Source organism: Pristiophorus japonicus, chromosome 6 (assembly GCF_044704955.1).
Source record: "Pristiophorus japonicus isolate sPriJap1 chromosome 6, sPriJap1.hap1, whole genome shotgun sequence".
NCBI classification, from domain to species: Eukaryota; Metazoa; Chordata; class Chondrichthyes; family Pristiophoridae; genus Pristiophorus; species Pristiophorus japonicus.
The window spans coordinates 163,711,067-163,730,701 of NC_091982.1; the positions used below are offsets into that span (position 1 = coordinate 163,711,067).

Sequence of the window (19,635 nt, forward strand, 5' to 3'; positions counted from 1 at the left end):
GTGTAATATCTCCAAGTTTGCAGATGACACTAAACTGGGTGGCGGTGTGAGCTGTGGGGAGGACGCTAAGAGGCTGCAGGGTGATTTGGACAGGTTAGGCGAGTGGGCAAATACATGGCAGATGCAGTATAATGTGGATAAATGTGAGGTTATCCACTTTGGGGGAAAAAACACGAAGGCAAAATATTATCTGAATGGCGGCAGATTAGGAAAAGGGGAGGTGCAGCGAGACCTGGTTCATCAGTCATTGAAGGTTGTCATGCAGGTACAGCAGACGGTGAAGAAGGCAAATGGTATGTTGGCCTTCATAGCAAGGGGATTTGAGTATAGGAGCAGGGAAGTCTTACTGCAGTTGTCCAGGGCCTTGGTGAGGCCCCACCTGGAATATTGTGTTCAGTTTTGGTCTCCTAATCTGAGGAAGGATGTTCTTGCTATTGAGGGAGTGCAACGAAGGTTCACCAGACTGATTCCCGGGATGGCAGGACTGACATATGAGGAGAGACTGGATCGACTGGGCTTGTATTCACTAGAGTTTAGAAGGATGAGAGGGGATCTCATAGAAACATATAAAATTCTGACGGAACTGGACAGGTTAGATGCAGGAAGAATGTTCCCGATGTTGGGGAAGTCCAGAACAAGGGGCACAGTCTAAGGATAAGGGGTAAGCCATTTAGGACTCAGAGAGTTGTTAAGCTGTGGAATTCCCTACCGCAGAGAATTGTTGATGCCAGTTCATTGGATATATTCAAGAGGGATTTAGATATGGCCCTTGCGGCTAAAGGGATCAAGGTGTACGGAGAGAAAGCAGGAACGGGGTACTGAAGGAATGATCAGCCATGATCTTATTGAATGGTGGTGCAGGCTCAAAGGGCCTGATGGCCTACTCCTGCACCTATTTTCTATGTTTCTATGTTGCTTTGTTTCTTTACTTGGGAGCTTTTATATCACAATTACAGCTGTCATCTCACAGCTTCCAAGATCAAAAGCTGTTGCTTACTGCATTTGGAAGACAGATTGAGCTTTATGCAGGTTGCAAGTGTTTGGAGTAAACTCTCTATCCAGTGTTACCTCATTGGAGCAATCTCTCTCACCATTGACAGATCGCTTCTGTCATCTCAAGTTCACCTACCATCTATTACATTAGCATTTGAAACTATCTCACCTCGGTCCTCAGAATCCAACCACAATGAGCCACAACCAGCAGCACCAGGCACACCAGCAGCACTATCATCATCAGCATCATAGGCAGTTCCTCGAAATCGAGGAAGACTTGCTTCCACTCTAAAAGTGAGTTCTTTGGTGACTGAACAATCCGGGAATTACAATCTCTGTCACAGGTGGGACAAACAGTTGTTGAATGAAAGGGTGGGTCGGGAGTCTGGTTTGCTGCATGCTCCTTCTGCTGCCTGCACTTGTTTTCTGCATGCTCTTGGCGATGAGACTCGAGGTGCTCAGTACCCTCCAGGTGCTCTTCCTCCACTTAGGGCGATCTTTGGCCAGGGATTCCCAGGTGTCAGTGGGGATGTTGCATTTTATCAAGGAGGCTTTGAGGGTGTCCTTGAAACATTTCCGCTGCCCACCTGGGGCTCGCTTGCTGTTCTGAGTAGAACGCTTGCTTTGGGAGTCTTGTGTCAGGCATGCGAACAATATGGCCCGCCCAACGGAGTTGGTCGAGTGTGGTCAGTGCTACGATGCTAGGAATGTTGGTCTGATCGAGGTCATTAATGTTGGTGGTCTGTCCTCCCAGAGTATTTGCAGGATCTTGCAGAGAAATCGTTGGTGGTATTTCTCCAGCGATTTGAGGTGTCTACTGTATATGGTCCACGTCTGAGCTGTACAACACCAGCCGTCTCCACAATCACCTGATGCTGCACAGGACAGAGAGCATCATCACCTGATCACATTGCTGCCCGGGAGGCCAGCGATGGCCTCACTATGGACAGAATTACTTCATTTGATGCTGTACACACTGGATACCACATAATGCACCAGGTTGGCACCATCCTACACCAACACCAGAAAGCATCCGTACAATACCCAAGCCATTCCTTCCGCACTCACCACCAGTGTGGGGGGTATTGCTATATCTCACCATTCACTGCAACTCACAAAGCCACTTGCAAAGGTACACACAAATCTGTCCAAGATCGCAAAGTGTTGAAAATAAATAATTCAATGTTTGACAACACATTATCAAAAACTTTGCACAAACATTGGCTAAAAGATTCAAGTGCCCACCCTCATGTGTTGTTAGTTGGTATGATTGGACTATTATGAGGGTGAATGTGTGGGGTGGCCAATGAGATGGGAAGTGATAATGTAGGTAGAGAGGGATGAGTGGAGGTACAAGGTAAGTTGGTGTGAGTAAGGATGCGCAGGAGTAGGGTAGGGAAGGCAGAGTGATGGGGATGTGATGAGTGGCACAGCAGGATGAGGTTGAGTGAGGCTTTGCAGTAACATTTCGGGATCCACTAAGATCATTGAAAGGTTTGGGCCATTGCAGCCTGTTCCTCCTGATGACATCCCTGCGTGTGTCCTCCTGTGCATTGTGCAACCAGGCTGTGTTGGTGTCCTGGGAGGTCTCTTCCGCCAATTGGAAGGGAAGAGGACCTCCCTGCTTGCTGTGACTCCCTCCCTATGCATATGGAGGGAGTCCTGAGAGAGCCTGGGTGCAGCCATTTAGTGCTTGTCAGCATTTACAGCACCTCAATGCTGTAGAACAACTGTCAAACTAAAGTTGTGTATGGTCCCTTTAAGGAAACCGGCTGATGATGCGTGATCAAATGACGTTGTATGACTCGCTTCCTTTTAATTGACCAGGAACCTCGCTGGGCGGGCTTAACAAGCCCCATAAATGTAAAATCACTTGTACAGAGTGGGCTGGAGCCGATAGTGGGTTCGGATCCCGTTATCGACCCCGGCCGCACTGAACCCGCTGAGATTAGGGAAATCGCGGTTGTGGGGTTTTTTTACGTAGCGATTGGTTGTGATCTGGAATGCACTGCCTGAAAGGTGGTGCAAGTAGATTCAATAATAACTTTCCAATGGGAATTGGATATACACTTGGAAAGGAAATATTTACAGGGCTATGGGGAAAGAGCAGGGGAGTGGGACTAATTAGAGGGCTCTTTCAAAGAGCTGGCACAGGCACGGTGGGCTGAATGACCTGCTTCTGTGCTGTATGATTCTATGAATTGTCATTGAGGGTAAGGAAGAGGAAACGGGTCAGGGTTCCACAACAGATTGCTGCTGAATAACCCCTTCACTGAAATGTGCGAGTGTGGACATTGAGTGAAGACAGGATTGGGTTCAGCTTTACTGTCTTCCTGGTTAGGCTGTGGTTTTTCATGGATGCGTGTGTTGCATTGTGTATGAGAAGTACTTTGATGAATTTTATGGTGTCTCTTGACTTCATGCATTTTGTGCACCAAATATAGCATGTGAAATTGATCAGTAAGCCACCAACAGTCACATGAAGAATGACTACTTTCATGGGGGTACCAGAAAGCTTGTGAGATCCCATACTACTTTAATATGAGTCGTCATCTTCAGGAGCAGACGGAATGGAAAATCACACTGAAGGAGGAAAAGAGCTTCTTGGAGCCAAGACCTTTATTTCCTTCAATATTATCATCATCATAGGCAGTCCCGCGAAATCAAGGAAGACCCACTTCCACTCCAAAAGTGAGTTCTCAGGTGACTCAACAGATCAATATGGGAATTACAGTTTCTGTCACCGGTGGGACAGACAGTGGTCGAAGGAAAGGGTGGGTGGGGTGTGTGCTTTGCCGTACACTCCTTCCGCTGCCTGCGCTTGTTTTCGGCATGCTCTCGGCGACGAGACTCGAGGTGCTCAGCGTACTCCTGGATGCTCTTCCTCCACTTAGGGCAGTCTTTAAATATTAATTGCATAACCAGTACTACCGGAATAATATATATTCATTTGTAAATGTTATTCATGCCTTCTTACCTTTTACAAGTAATTCATACTTTAGACTTGAAGACAAGAGGAAAAGGCTGTTTGTACCTTTTTTTAGTGTTTTAAATGGACACTTAATTTGTACGTTAGTTTGCCCAAATCTAGTGTCCATTTGGAAACTCTTTTCTACCTCAAAATTGGTCCAGGCCCATCTGAAACCCTTTTTGCAACTGGAGTCATGGACAGTAAGCAGCCTGCAGGTTCCCCACACAACTCTGTGAGCTGTAATAATGGGTCTGCTGCTGCCCCCAATCACGACTGCTTTCCTGTGACCAACTCCAACTCTCGCACGCTACCTTTCATCCTTCGTTAACTTGGCTGCTTGGGGAGAGCCTGAAAAATCATGCATAGCAATAAGTTTAAAAATAAACATAAATGTGCACCAGTATGGTAATGCATGGAACCTCACAGTGCTGAGCAGAATTTAAAAAATGTATTTCCCTTTCCAATTGACAATTTCTTCAACTTGTCGCTGTGCAGCAGTTAAAGCAGCCAAGGTAAAATTCATCGCACATGATGGCTTGTGTGGTCAGGGTCAACAGGAGTCAGTTTTCCTCACCTGTGAGCCTGAGAAACAGTTTGGTAAATAATTGGGAGAGTTTAATATACCAGGAGGTCATTAAATGGATAGTTGAACTCTTCAAATTATTCCTATATCGAAACAACAATAAAGATAGGTTTCAGTCTTGAATATACTCAATGATTGAGCATCCACAGTTGTGGATGTTCAGTTGTTGAGTATATTCTACACAGAGATCAATAGATTTTGGAACTCTAAAGGAATCAAGGGATATGGGAATTAGGTAGGAAAGTGAAGTTGAAGGCTCAGCCACGATATTATTGAATGCAGAGCAGGCTCGAAGGGCTGAATGACCTACTTCTAATTCTTATGTTCTTATCTATTATCTATTATCATATTTATTATGTTATCTAGACTCATCTTTTGTTTCTTTACTTGTCCCATTACCATCTCCTTTTGTCTTGCACCATCATCCTTTTTGTCTCTTAATCTCTTCTGCCTTCCACCCTATCACAGACCTTCCCTTTTGTCTGTTCCTCCCCTCCCCCCCCCCCTTTCCCTGCCCCTACACTTGCTTAAGAACCTGTTACAACTCTAACTTTTTCCAGAACGAAGGGTCATCAACCTGAAACATTAACTCTGTTTCTCTCTCCACAGATGCTGCCTGACCTGCTGAGTATTACAGCATTTTCTGTTTTTATTTCAGATTCCAGCATCCACAGTATTTTGCTTTTGTCTTATGTTCTTACATGCTGATCTGAGTTATTTGACCGAATGGTTGTTCATTATAACCTTGTAATGCATTGTCAATCTCAATTTTCAAAAGTGCCTTTAAAATGCATCTATGTAGATGCTCATCAATATTCTTCACTTGATTGGTTAATAACTTCCGATCAGTCTTTTAAGCTCGAAGAAGCAAACCTTAGGTTACTGGCTCTAGACCTAGATTGAGAGTTAAAAATTACCTGTGCTGCAGAGAACGAGATAATTCCAGATATCAGCATCTCATGGCTGATTTATCTAATTGCAACAACAACAACTTACATTTGTATCGCGTCTTTAGCAGAGTAAAACATCCCAAGGCGCTTCACAGAAGAGCAATCAGACAAAATTTGACACCAAGCAACATGAGGAAATACTAGAACAGGTGACCAAAAGTTTGGTCAAAGAAGTAGCTTTTAAGCAGAGTCTGAAAGGAGGAAAGAGAGGTAAAGAGGCAGAGAGCTTTGGAGTGAAAATTCCAGAGCTTACGGGCTAGATGGTTGAAGGCATGCCTGCCAATGGCGGAGGGAAGGAAGTGGATGATGCACAGAAGACCAGAGTTATAGGAATGTCGAGTTCTTGGAGGGCTGTAGGCAATGTTCCCTGTAGCTGCACTTTGTTCTGCGTGGCCTGTTTCTTTTAAAGTGTGTTCCCTTTAAATTTCTGCAAATGCTCAGTATTTACAATGCAAAAGCCAGTGAGTGGCCTGCGCAAGACCTTTCCTATTACTGCGTGGGTTGTAGGGCTGGAGGAGGTTACAGCGATAGGGAGGTGGAGGTCATGGAGGGATTTATACACAAAGATAAGAATTTTAAAATTGAGGTGTTGGTGGAATTGGAGCTAATGTAGGTGCACACGCACAGCAGTGATGGATGAACGGGATTTGGTATGAGTTAGGATATGGGCAGCAGAGCTTTGGATGAGCTCAAGTTTATGGAGTGTGGAGAGCATTGGAATAGTTGAGTCTGACGGTAACAAAAGCATTGATGAGAGTTTCAGCAGCAGATGGACTGAGGCAGAGGCAGAGACGGGCGATATTATTTCCTGCAACTGTAGTCAATTTAAATAGATGTGCAGACAAACTATAACCAATACAACACGCACAATGCTTTTAATGGATTTGGTTTCGGAGAAATGTTGATGCGCTGTTTACCTGGTTGTTTAATGAAACCAATCCCACTTCAAGTGCAGGGCACTATATTACAGTATGGGGGGTGTAATGCAACTAAATAGGACTACCAACATTTATTCTTTACTGAAGCCCAATGACAGGAACAAATAGGAGGGAATCATTTTTGCAAGCCTCCACTTTGTTCTAAAGTGGAACTGCCTATTTTTTAAAGGGAAAGATTCTTGTTTATGCATCCCTGCTGTGAGGGTAGGAGATTGCTGTTCATATTTAGAAGCCTATCACTTTTGATTGGCACTTGTATAATTCACTGCAGGACATCAAAGGCATTCTATTTTAATGGACTGAGAATTAGCGTCCCAGCAGTCCGTCCAGCCGATTATACAGCTGATGACTTGAAGATTAGAACTCTAGGCCTTTCGGTGATGCAATCACATGAAATCTTCGGAGTAACCTAATAAGAATGCACAAGGTCCCAGTGGCGTCTTTAAATACAGGCACCAGCTGTACAAAGTGCATTGTATTCATTTCAGCTCAGAGCTTAGGTTGTCATGATGTTGCTTGATTTGATGACTAGTTTCTCTGTGATCCACTGAAATGCACTTGCGGTTAGGTATTTTAAAAGCATCACAGGACCACTGTGATTAACCCTCGAGTGTTCCACTATACCTTCTGATCCCCATAGGATTAGACTGCTGCTTAATGGGTTTGGAGATCTCTGTTGACCCTCACTGTGTGCGTAATACTATCTATTGCACTGAAACCTTTTTTTTAATCGTCCTTTCTTGAAGACAGCGACTTCTGTTGCTATGGGCAGCGGTATCTCTGCAGTATTCCCCCCAAATGGCCGCTGTCAGTGTGTCAGCAAGCTGTTTGACTGAGGGTCATCACAGCTGAACTCAATCCTGTTCTGACTGACATCATAGACACACTTCCAGCAGGGGACACTAGAAACTGCTTAAAAGCAGAAACCTGGGTGACTTTCTTTGCCTTTGCCTTTGAGACATCGAGACCTATCGAACGCACCTCAGTTCAGATTGGCTAATTTAGCGCAGACCACTGACCAGAACTGGGGCTTGACTGGTGTGTGCGTCTGAGCACCCACCAGGTGCTGCTGTTATCTGGTGAGGCATAGGGCGAGGCCATACTTGAACTTTTAATGATCAGGATGAAAACCAACAGGATGAGGGTTGCCAACATTTTCTATTATTTACAGTTGAATTTTGGAGTTTTGAGCTTTCCATCACTTTACTCTCCAGTTTTCAAATTTGTTTTCTTAATTCGAGTAATTGGTCAGAGCATTTTTTTGACACCAAAAGCTGCTTCGGTAATTTGGTAGCCTCAGTGTGTGATAGGTTTAAAATCGTTTCATACTGTGGATTCCTCAAACAGAGTGACAGGGTGGCAGGAATAGTTGAGAGCCTGGTGGATTGAAGTAATGAGGTAACAGACCAGAACAAGATTTTTATTGCTGTTTTATCATCTATTTGTAGAAACTTTTCCAAAGGGGGATTGAATTGCAATGTTTTGCCATTTTTGCACAAGGCTGCAGTTCAGTACCTCGGAGATGGTGGCAAGCTTCAAAGCAGGAAGAGGAAATTGTTTCGTAAGCACCTTTCAAATGGTTTTACTCGATGTCACGAAGAAGTCCTGTCAGTCAATGGGTTATATATTGTAAACTGTAAAATGCAAATAGAGATCTAAATTTGGAAATGCGGGACATGGAAAAGAAACCGAGGACAGCAGTTAATGAACTTGATGTGTGTGAGAGACAGGGAGAGAGAGAGAGTAAGGGAAATTCACCCTCGTCTGCAGCTTTGAAACTGCTGTGGGAAATAAGAAAGAGCTGATGTGGTAAACACAGTCAGAGTTTTTAAATATTGATTGTTTGCCGCAGAAGTATTTATAAACCCTGAGTTGTCTCGAACTCTTCCAACTTTGCAATATTTGTTTAAAATTCACAGAATTATACAAGAACTTATTTTAAGATCTAAACTGTAACATCTCCAAATTTTATATTCACAACACATTTTTGCATTTGGCCTCTTAAAAGGCCTCTGGGTACGGTAGTGTAGCAGTTATGTTACCGGACTAGTAATCCAGAGTTCAAGTCACACCATGGCAGTTTGAGAATCTGAATTCAGTTTTTCTTTTTAATTGGGAAAATAAAATAGCAGTAAAAAGTGGGCATAAAGCTGCCAGATAGTCACAGAAACTGAGAGAAGGAAATCTTAACCTATCGGTGACTCCAGTACCCCACCAATATGGTTGACTCTTAACTGCCCTCTGAAGTGGCCTAGCAGGCTGGTCATTTGCAGTCATTCAACAAGAAGGCTCACCACCTCAAGACAACTGGGGCTGAGCAATAAATGCTAACCTTGTCAGCGACGCCCACTAATTTGTTTGAGTACACCTCTGTGAAATGCCTTTCTCTATGTTAAAGATGCCAAATGAAAGTTGTTAAATCCCAGTGCAGCCTATTTATATTTATAAAATGTTCCTTTAAATAAATAGTTTATAAATTGTTTCATTGTGTTATGTATGCCAGATATATATATATATATATCATCATAGGCAGTCCCTCGGAATCGGGGAAGACTTGCTTCCACTCCTGAAGTGAGTTCTTTGGTGGCTGAGCAGTCCAATACGAGAGCCACAGACTCTATCACAGGTGGGACAGATAGTCGTTGAGGGAAGGGGTGGGTGGGATTGGTTTGCCGCATGCTCTTTCTGCTGTCTGTGCTTGATTTCTGCATACTCTTGGCGTTGAGACTCGAGGTGCTCAGCGCCCTCTCGGATGCACTTTCTCCACTTAGGGCAGTCTTGGGCCAGGGATTCCCAGGTGTCAGTGGGGATATTGCACTTTATCAGGGAGGCTTTGAGGGTGTCCTTGTAATGTTTCTTCTGCCCACCTTTGACTCGTTTGCCATGAAGGAGCTCAGAGTAGAGCACTTGCTTTGGGAGTCTCGTGTCTGGCATGTGGACTATATGGCCTGCCCAGTGGAGCTGATCGAGTGTGGTCAGTGCTTCAATGCTGGGGATGTTAGTCTGGACGAGGACACTGATGTTGGTGCGCCTGTCCTCCCAGGGGATTTGTAGGATCTTGCTGAGTCATCGTTGGTGATATTTCTCCAGCAACTTGAGATGTCTACTGTACATGGTCCATGTCTCTGAGCCATACAGGAGGGCAGGTATTACTACAGCTCTGTAGACCATGAGCTTGGTGGCAGTTTTGAGGGATTGGTCTTCAAACACTCTTTTTCTCAGGTGGTCGAAGGCTGCACTGGCACACTGGAGGCGGTATTGGATCTCGTCGTCGATGCCTGCTCTTGTTGATAGGAGGCTCCCGAGATATGGGATGTGGTCCACGGTGTCCAGGGCCGCGCCATGGATCTTGATGACTGGGGGGCAGTGCTGTGCGGTGAGGACAGGCTGGTGGAGGACCTTTGTCTTACGGATGTTTAGCGTAAGGCCCATGCTTTCGTACGCCTCAGTAAATATGTCGACTATATCCTGTATTGAAGCCTCTGCATGTGCGCAGACGCAGGCGTCGTCCGCGTACAGTAGCTCGACAACAGAGGTTGGGGTGGTCTTGGATCTGGCCTGGAGATGGCACAGGTTGAACAGGTTCCCACTGGTTCTGTAGTTTAGTTCCACTCCAGCTGACTATGAGATGGAGCATGGTGGCGAGAAAGATTGAAAAGAGGTTGGGGCAATGACCCAGCCCTGTTTGACCCCGGTCCGGACATGGATTGGGTCTGTGATGGATCCGTTGGTAAGGATCATGGCCTGCATATCTTCGTGGAGCATGTGGAGGATGGTGACGAACGTTTGGGGGCATCTGAAACGAAGGAGGGTGCTCCATAGACCCTTGTGGTTGACAGTGTCAACGGCCTTTGTAAGGTCGAAGAAGGCCATGTATAAGGGCTGGCACTGTTCTCTGCATTTTTCCTGTAGCTGTCGCGCTGCAAAAATCTTGTTCGTTGTGCCCCGTAGGGGACGAAATCCGCACTGTGACTCTGGGAGGAGCTCCTCGGCCACGGGATGAAGACGGTTGAGGAGGACTCTAGCGACAACTTTCCCAGTGGCTGATAGCAGGGAGATTCCTCTGTAGTTTTTTTTTTTTTTTTTTTAAATTCGTAGCCAATCGTTCCAATTCTTTGTCAAATCACAAACGCCAGAGGTCACCTTGCACTTGTCAAGGATCACTCTGCGCCAATGCTCTTAGCCAAAAGGCCTAGAGCCACTGCACCGTTCCTGGAAGTACTGCAATACCAGGTTCGTGCCATGGAGGTGGATGGGTCAACCCTCCCCACCCACCTCCTGTTTCCAAAAATGCAAGCATATACCTTCCTGACCAGGGAGAAACGACCATGAGGTCATGGTGGCTGGTCAGAAACGGTACTACACTTGATCTTAGCCAAAAGGCCGAGAAGCGAGATTCCTCTGTAGTTGCCACAGTCAGACTTGTCCCCTTTTTTAAAGATGGTCACGATTACTGCATCTCTGCAATCCCCCGGCATGCTCTCCTCCCTCCAGGTGAGGGAGATGAGGTCGTGTTTTCGCGTCGGCAGTGCTTCTCCGCCATACTTCAACGCCTCAGCAGGGATGCCGTCCGAACCTGTAGCCTTGTTGTTTTTGAGCTGTCTTATGGCTTTTCCTACCTTGTGCAGTGTTGGGGTCTCACTGAGGTGGTGACGGGTAGCATGCTGTGGGATGGAGTCGAGAACACTCGAGTCAAAGGCCGAGTCTCGATTGAGGAGATCTTTGAAGTGCTCCTTCCAGTGGGCCCTGGCTGCCTCGGTGTCCTTGATGAGTGTTTCTCCGTTCTTGGCCAGCAGTGGGTGGGGCCTGGGTGCTGGGCCCGTAGGTGGTCTTGACTGCGATGAAGAATCCTCGCACATCATGGTTGTCAGCCAGCTGCTGTATCTCCTGTGCTTTCTTCATCCACCACCTGTTCTTTAGGTCCCGCGTTTTTTGTTGGACCTCAGCCTTAAGCCATCTGTAATGCTGTTTTGCTGCTCCCGCATTTGGTTGTTGTTTAAAGCTCAGAACTGCCCTGCGCTTGTGACCTACTAGCTCTTGTATTTGCTGATCATTCTCATCAAACCAGTCCTGGTGTTTCCTGGTTGTGTAACTGAGTGTCTCTTTGCAGGCACTGGTTATGGAGGCCTGGAGGGCAGACCAAGCACAGTGGGCATTCTGCGTCTAATAGAAACATAGAAACATAGAAACATAGAAAGTAGATGCAGGAGTAGGCCATTTGGCCCTTCGAGCCTGAACCGCCATTCAATAAGATCATGGCTTAGTACCCCCTTCCTGCTTTCTCTCCATACCCCTTGATCCCTTTAGCTTTAAGGGCCATATCTAACTCCCTCTTGAAGTTATCCAATGAACTGGCATCAACAACTCTCTGTGGTAGGGAATTCCACAGGTTAACAATTCTCTGAGTGAAGAAGTTTCTCCTCATTTCAGTCCTAAATGGCCTACTTCTTATCCTAAGACTGTGTCCCTTGGTTCTGGACCTCCCCATCATCGGGAACATTCTTCCCGGATCTAACCTGTCCAGTCCAATCAGAATCTTGTAAGTTTCTATGTGATCCCTTCTCATCCTTCTAAACTTCAGTGAATGAAGGCCCAGTTGATCCAGTCTCTCCTCATATGTCAGTCCCGCCATCCCGGGAATCAGTCTGGTGAACCTTCGCTGCACTGCCTCAATAGCAAGAACGTCCTTCCTCAGATTAGGAGACCAAAACTGAACACAATATTCCAGGTGAGGCCTCACCAAGGCCTTGTACAACTGCAGTAAGACCTCCTTGCTCCTATACTGAAATCCCCTAGCTATGAAGGCCAACATACCATTTGCCTTCTTCACCGCCTGCTGTACCTGTGTGCCAACTTTCAATGACTGATGAACCATGACACCCAGGTCTCATTGCACCTCCCACTTTCCTAATCTGCTGCCATTCAGATAATATTCTGCCTTCGTATTTTTGCCCCCAAAGTGGATAACCTCACATTTATCCACATTATACTGCATCTGCCATGCATTTGCCCACTCACCTAACCTTTCCAAGTCACCCTGCAGCCTTTTAGCATCCTCCTCACAGCTCACACTGCCACCCAGTTTAGTGTCATCTGCAAACTTGGAGATATTACATGCAATTCCTTCATCTAAATCATCAATGTATATTGTAAAGAGCTGGGGTCCCAGCACTGAGCCCTGCGGCACTCCACTAGTCACTGCCTGCCATTCTGAAAAGGACCCGTTAATTCCAATTCTCTGCTTCCTGTCTGCCAACCAGTTCTCTATCCACGTCAGTACATTAGCCCCAATACCATGTGCTTTGATTTTGCATACCAATCTCTTGTGTGGGACCTTGTCAAAAGCCTTTTGAAAGTCCAAATACACCACATCCACTGGTTCTCCCTTGTCCACTCTACTAGTTACATCCTCAAAAAATTCCAGAAGATTTGTCAAGCATGACTTCCCTTTCATAAATCCATGCTGACTTGGACCGATCCTGTCACTGCTTTCCAAATGCGCTACTATTTCATCTTTAATAATTGATTCCAACATTTTCCTGACTATTGATGTCAGGCTAACCAGTCTATAATTACCCATTTTCTCTCTCCCTCCTTTTTTAAACAGTGGTGTTACATTAGCTACCCTCCAGTCCATAGGAACTGATCCAGAGTTGACAGATTGTTGGAAAATGATCACCAATGTATCCACTGTGGCCACTTCCTTAAGTACTCTGGGATGCAGACTATCAGGCCCCGGGGATTTATCGGCCTTCAATCCGATCAATTTCCCGAACACAATTTCCCGCTTTATAAGGATATCTTTCAGTTCCTACTTCTCAATAGATTCTCGGTCCCCTCGTATTTCCGGAAGGTTATTTGTGTCTTCCTTTGTGAAAACAGAACCAACGTATTTGTTTAACTGGTCCGCCATTTCTTTGTTCCCCATTATAAATTCACCTGAATCTGGCTGCAAGGAACCTACGTTTGTTTTCACTAATCTCGGGGTTGTCAAGGCATGCCAGGTTAGCTGTGAGTCGCTGGCTGTATAGAGCTCTCTTAGCTGGGTCCTTAAGCTCTCCGGCATTGACTTTTTTGCGGCACTGCTTCTGTTGCCCTCTCCGCTTTGGGGCTATGTTGATGTCGATGACGGATCGGATTTGGCGGTGGTCTGTCCAGCTGTCGGTGGCTCCCATCATGGCACGGATGATGCGCACATCCTTGCGATCCCTGGCTCGGACAATGACATAGTCAAGCAGGTGCCAGTGCTTGGCGCGAGGTTGTTGCCACGATGCCTTGTATTTGTCCCTCTGGCCGAACAAAGTGTTGGTGATGACAAGTTCATGCTCTAGACATTTTGTCAGGAGTAGGGTACCACTGGAGTTGGCTTTCCCTACTCCCTCTCTGCCAATCACGCCCCCCCCAGAGGTCTGTGTCCTTGCCAACCCTGGCGTTGAAGTCACCGAGGAGGATCAGATTGTCGCCCGCGGGACGCAGTTCAGGGATTTTTCGAGGTTGGTATAAAAACCCTCTTTGGCCTCATCAGTTGCATTGAGTGTCAGGGCATATGCACTGATGACTGTGGTGCACTGGTTCCGGGATAGGGTGAATCGAAGAGTCATGAGGCATTCGTTAGTCCCGCAGGGGGAGTCTTTGAGGCGGTCAACCAGCTCATTTTTGATGGCGAAGCCGACTGCGTGGAGGCGGCATTCTTCTTCTGCTTTCCCTTTCCAGAAGAAGATGTAACTTCCATCTTGTTCCTTGAGCTGACCTTCCCCTGCCCGCCAGGTCTCGCTTAGGGCGGCGATGTCGATATCAAAGCGTCTAAGTTCCTGGGCAACTATGGCGTTGCAGCGTTCCGGCCTGTTGCTCTTAGGGTTGTCCATGAGAGTCCTGACATTCCAGGTCCCGAACTTCATGTTAACGGAGTGGAAGATACCTGTGCGTGAGTTCTTTTAACGTGGGGTGGTCGTTGCACACTGGCAACCACACGGGCTTAGCTGAGTGAGGTTTTGATCCAGTGGCAAGGGGGTCCAAGATGACTGGAGACCAGGCACTGCTATAAGGGCCAAGTTGCCTGCATCGAGATGTTGACTGCAGGCTTGGCGCTGGGTAGTGCCCTTGATGGTCGGTGATCTGAGGTCTAGTTGGGGACAGGCATTGGGAGGGTTAGTGGCCCACCGGGGTTCAGGGTGGGAGGGAAAGGGGGTCACAGCCATGGTACTCACCATGTGTTGGAGGAGGAGAAGAGACCAAGTCGCCAGAGGGGAAGGAGAGCTCCAGTCGTCGCTGAAGGGAACGGGGAGGCCAGTCGCTGACGTGGGAGAGGGGGACCCGGTCGTGGTTGAGGAGGAGGTCGTCTGTCGCCATGTGAGGTCTAGCCGTCATCGGGGAGGCCCAGACTCTGTTGTGGAGGAGAGGCCCGTCCGCCGCCGCTGGACATATTCCGATCATCGTTGGAGGGTGGGCTGGAGGTCCGATAACCAGGTCCAGGTCGAGGGCGCTGCCTCCGGAGGTCGCCGAGGTACGTGGGTGAGGTGGTGGGAAGCCTGCGGTAGGCCCGGCCGGCCCGAACTCACCAGGGGACGCCGGAGGTCGTCGGGGGATGCCGGAGGTCGTATATATATATATATATATATCTGTTACAGTGGATTGCATTGGTCAGATATTCCTCTATTGCTTTTGTCATTGGTGAGCATTTATCCATTTATAAATTCAGAATGAGAGAGAAAAATCAAGGGAAAGGCTTGAGATATTAATGCATCTATCCAGAGAAATATTAATAAATCATAGAAATAACCTGACATTTCTGTGGCTCCAAACAGTTGTAAGGCAGTTCATATCGCTCATTTACATTTGTTATGAAACTCCACTCGGTTACTCAGAAGGTTTGTTATTAATATTTTAAAATGTATTCCTATTCTCAATTCAAGTTTATACAGAAACCCATAGATAGACTATGTAAATATATATAATTAAAGATGACAATTTTTAGACATTGGGGGATGAATTGGCTACATTTGCAGAAATGACCTTGTGACCGGGGGCAGCGCTGCTAACGGCACTCGCTAAATTCGGTGGGAGTTTAGCGGCGGCACTACGGCATTGCGCCCAGATCTCCTGCGCCCGGAGATCATGATGTCATTGCCGTGCGCATCCCCCTGTGCGCACCCCCGCCCCTAAGTTGGGTTTCGCCCCCTGCAGCTGCACCGGGAGATGACAGCGACAGCTTCAGGGGACGGTACTGGGTGGCCGGCCGCTACCGGGACCAAATTTAAAGTGGAGTTGGCTGGCTGCTGCTGAAAACAATCTGCCGCTCCGGTGGTGCTTTGGTCATGGGGTCGGTACCACGATCACTCAGCCTGCGCTCTGCCTAAATACCGGGCTGATCCCGTGGCAACCCCACTCCCCGGTGGTCCAAGTAGGTGGGTTCCTATTATGCAGAGTATGGCCCGCTCCCGCCTCAGGAAGGAAGTGGAGTGCTTGATTTAGCGCTTCACTTCCTTTCCGAGGCGGTAACCTGAATTTATCGTGAGGGGCGAGACTTCTGCGTCTGCCGTCAAGTTTCATGCCTACCGAGTGTTACCGTCCCCAAATGGGCCGATACCCAATTTCAAGGCCATTGTCTTTTTGCGAGAGGCTTGTACGGATTGAATCAGTAGCCTATCTATTGTTCTAAGCATTTTAAGCTGCTTATTCTCTGAAGTTAGTGTGTGAAATCTGGATGCCCCACAGGCTCAGCCCAACACTTTGAATCACTGGAGTGAATGATGCATATGAAAAAGAAATAGTTTGGAGCCAAGTGGTTTAAAGTAATGCATCATACAATAATCAAAATATATTTTGGTGTGGTAAAAGTGGACACATTTGTTTAGAAAATCTGAATCATCTATCATTTTATAGCTTGACTTTGCTCCCTGGAGCTTTATTATAATGCATGTTGAACTTATTTGATGTTTTTTTAATGAGAATTTTTACAACCCAATATATAGATATGTTAGTGTGAGACAGCCATTGATAGCTTCCACAGTGCATTTGAACCCAGACTTCAAACAAAATAATTTTCTCAGATAATTTTGCATATTTTCACAAGTTGATTTTCAGCTCCACACACACATTCTCTGCTGTCTCTCAAACTCTTTTTCTTTCCCTCCAGCTCATTCTCTTTCTTCCACTCATTTCTCCATCTAGATCTGCTCTGTTTGTCTGTCCAACCAATCTTCTCCTCTTGGGCCAACTTGCTTCCAGGAACTCAGGACGTGAAAGTTCTTAAAAAAAAACAACCAGCTCACGCAATTTCCAACTGCCAAGCATCATCTGAGATCAAGCTTAAAGTCACTTTAAAAAAAAAGTTGTTCTGGGGATGTGGACGACGCTGGCAAGGATGCAATAACTGCCCATCGCTAGTTGTCCTGATACGGCGCGTGTGCCTTCTCCTTGAATTACTGCAGTTGGGGCACTGATGATGCTCCAACAATGGTCTTAGTTTGTGGATTTCAGGATTTTGACTCAGCAACCATGAAGGAATGACAATATATGTTCAAGTCAGTGTGTGACTTGGAGATGTTGATGTTCCCATAACTTTGCTGTTCTTGTTCAAGCATACAGCTGCATATTGGTTGTGTTACTGGGCTAGTAATCCAGAGGTCTGGACTAGTAATCTGGGGAATTGAGTTCAAATCTTTCCACACAGCTGGGGAATTCAATTAATTAAAGAAATCTGGAATAAAGAGCTAGTATAAAATGTAAAAATCCATCTGGTTAACTAATGTCGTTTTGGGAAGGAAATCTGCCATCCTTACCTGGTCTGGCCTATATGTGACTCCAGACCCAGAGCAATGTGGTTGACTCTTAACTGCCCTCTGAGATGGTCCAGTAAGCCACTCAGTTGTATTCGGCGGCTCACCACCACCTTCTCTAGGGCAATTAGGGATGGCCAATAAATGCTGGCCTAGCCAGCGACGCCCACATTCTGTGAATGAATAAAAAAAAACTTGGTGGTAGAGATCACAGGGGAGGTTGGTACTGCTGAAATAGCCTTGGTGAGTTGCTACAGTGCACCCTGTGATCGTACAAAGACTAATGGAATGTTGGAATTCAAAGAGGTGGAAGTTATGCTGCAATTGTATAAAGCTCTGGTTAGATCACATCTGGGGTACTGTGTTCAGTTCTGGGAACCATACCCCAGTAAGGTATATTGCCTTGGAGGGGGTTCAGCTCAGATTCACTAGAATAATACTGGGGCTAAAAGGGTTATATTATGAGGACAGGTTGCATAGACTAGACTTGTATTCCCCCGAGTCCAGAAGATTAAGGGGTGATATATTTCAGGTGTTTAAGATGATTGAAAGATTTGACATGAGAGAGAGAGAAAAACCATTTCCTCTGGTGGGTGAGTCCAGGACTCTGGGGCATAACCTTCACATTAGAGCTAGGCCATTTAGGAGTGATGTCAGGAAGCACTTTTTCACATAAAGGGCAGTGGCAATGTAAAACTCTCTTCCCCCAAAAAACTGTTGAGGCTTGGTCAATTGAAAATATCAAAACTGAGATTGATAGATTTTTGTTAGACAAGGGTATTAATGGTTATGGAACCAAGGCAGGTAAATGGAGTTAGAGTGGTCTGTACCGAGCTGATCTTAAATGGGGTGCTTCTAAACAGAGTGTTAAATTTGGGAATTTGGAGAGAGTGAGAATTCAGTGCATAGTGGAAAGAAGGTGTTGCTTTTTGCCCCCAATACATGTGCTTTGTGTTACAGATAAATATTTAATTTCATCTACCAAGAACTTAAATTAGATCTATTAATTAGTTAAAAACTAAACACTAAGCTAAGTTAATTAAATATATAGGAGGAGAAATTGATCTCCTTTAAGTCTCCCATTAGTGCCTTCCGGGGACGATAATGGGTGCTAATGGCTTACCGACCGGGCGCGGAGAAATTAACGACACCCGCGAACTTCCATGACGTGTTAGCGCTGACACTAAATCTTACCGCCTCGATCTCCTGCGCCCCAAAGACAGTGACATCATCCAGTGTGCAGTGCCGCAATATCCCTTTAAGGGAAGGAAGCAGCCTGTAAAATCAGCAGTGCTGCACAGGACATTGTGCAGCGCTCTGCCACTATCGCCCTTCTTGCTCCCTTTAGCATTCTGAGGGAAGTGATAATACTTGATTTAACGCTCCACTTCTGTCCTCGAGCACTAAACCAGAAGTTCCCATCAGAATCTTTTGTGTAGTGCCGCTTTTGAACTCCCGCAAATGTTTTCACCCCAAATGGGGCACTACGCAATTTCTAGCCCATAAACTTTAATTAACAAAATAAATAAAACAAGGTTATATAGGGATGGCAGTGCAGGTGGTGTGCCACAACTGCAGCATGTGGGAATTTGTAGAGAGCATTGCGATCCCGGGTGACCATGGCTGCAGTAAGTGTCTGCATCTCAAGGAACTTCAGCATAGAGTTGTTGAGCTGGAGTCCGAGGTGCAGACAGTGGGGGGCATCAGGGAGGGGGAAAGTTATTTGGACACTTTGATCCAGGAGGCTGTCACATCCCTTAGCTTAGGTAGTGGTTAGTGGTCAAGGACAGGAGGGTGTGTCTGCATCTCAGGCAGGTAAGGAAACCCCAGGTGCAGTGTTGGAGGAGCATTGGCCTTTGCCCTTATCCATCATATGTATAAGGTTCTTGTGGGCTTTGTGGATGATGGCAAAGACTGCAGGTTCAATGAGCAAACTGACCATGGCACCATGGTACAGAAAGCCATTCAAGTGGGGGGAGTGTAAAAGAATGTTGTAATGGTAGGGACATTATAGTCAGGGGGCTAGATACTGTTCTCTGCAGCCACAACTGGGTATTCTGAAGGCTGTGTTGCCTGCCCAGTGCCAGGGTTAAGGATATCTCCTCAAGGCTGGAGAAGAATTTGGAGTGGGAGGGGGAGCATCCAGTTGTCGTGGTCCACACAGGAACCAACGACTTAGGTAGAACTAGGAATGAGGTTCTGGTAAAAGAGTTTGAGGAGCTAGGATCCAAATTAAAAAGCAGAATCGCAAAGGTAATTATCTCTGGATTGTTACTTGAGCCACACGCAAATTGGCATAGGGACAAGCAGATCAGAGTTAAATACGTGGCTCAAAGAGCGGTGTGGGACTAAGGGGTTTCAATTCATGGGTCACTGGCACCGGTACTGGGGCAAGAGGGAGCTGTTCCATTGGGATGAGCTC

The 19,635-nt window shown here is 46.3% G+C and overlaps 1 non-coding gene across 1 annotated transcript; it reads right to left on the reverse strand.

Annotated features, from left to right (window-relative positions):
- Positions 1 to 10,631: 10,631 nt before the first annotated feature.
- Positions 10,632 to 10,830, reverse strand: LOC139266323 (U2 spliceosomal RNA). The gene has a single exon (XR_011593695.1). It is a non-coding gene; the product is annotated as a U2 spliceosomal RNA (small nuclear RNA).
- Between the last annotated feature and the right edge of the window lie 8,805 nt (positions 10,831 to 19,635).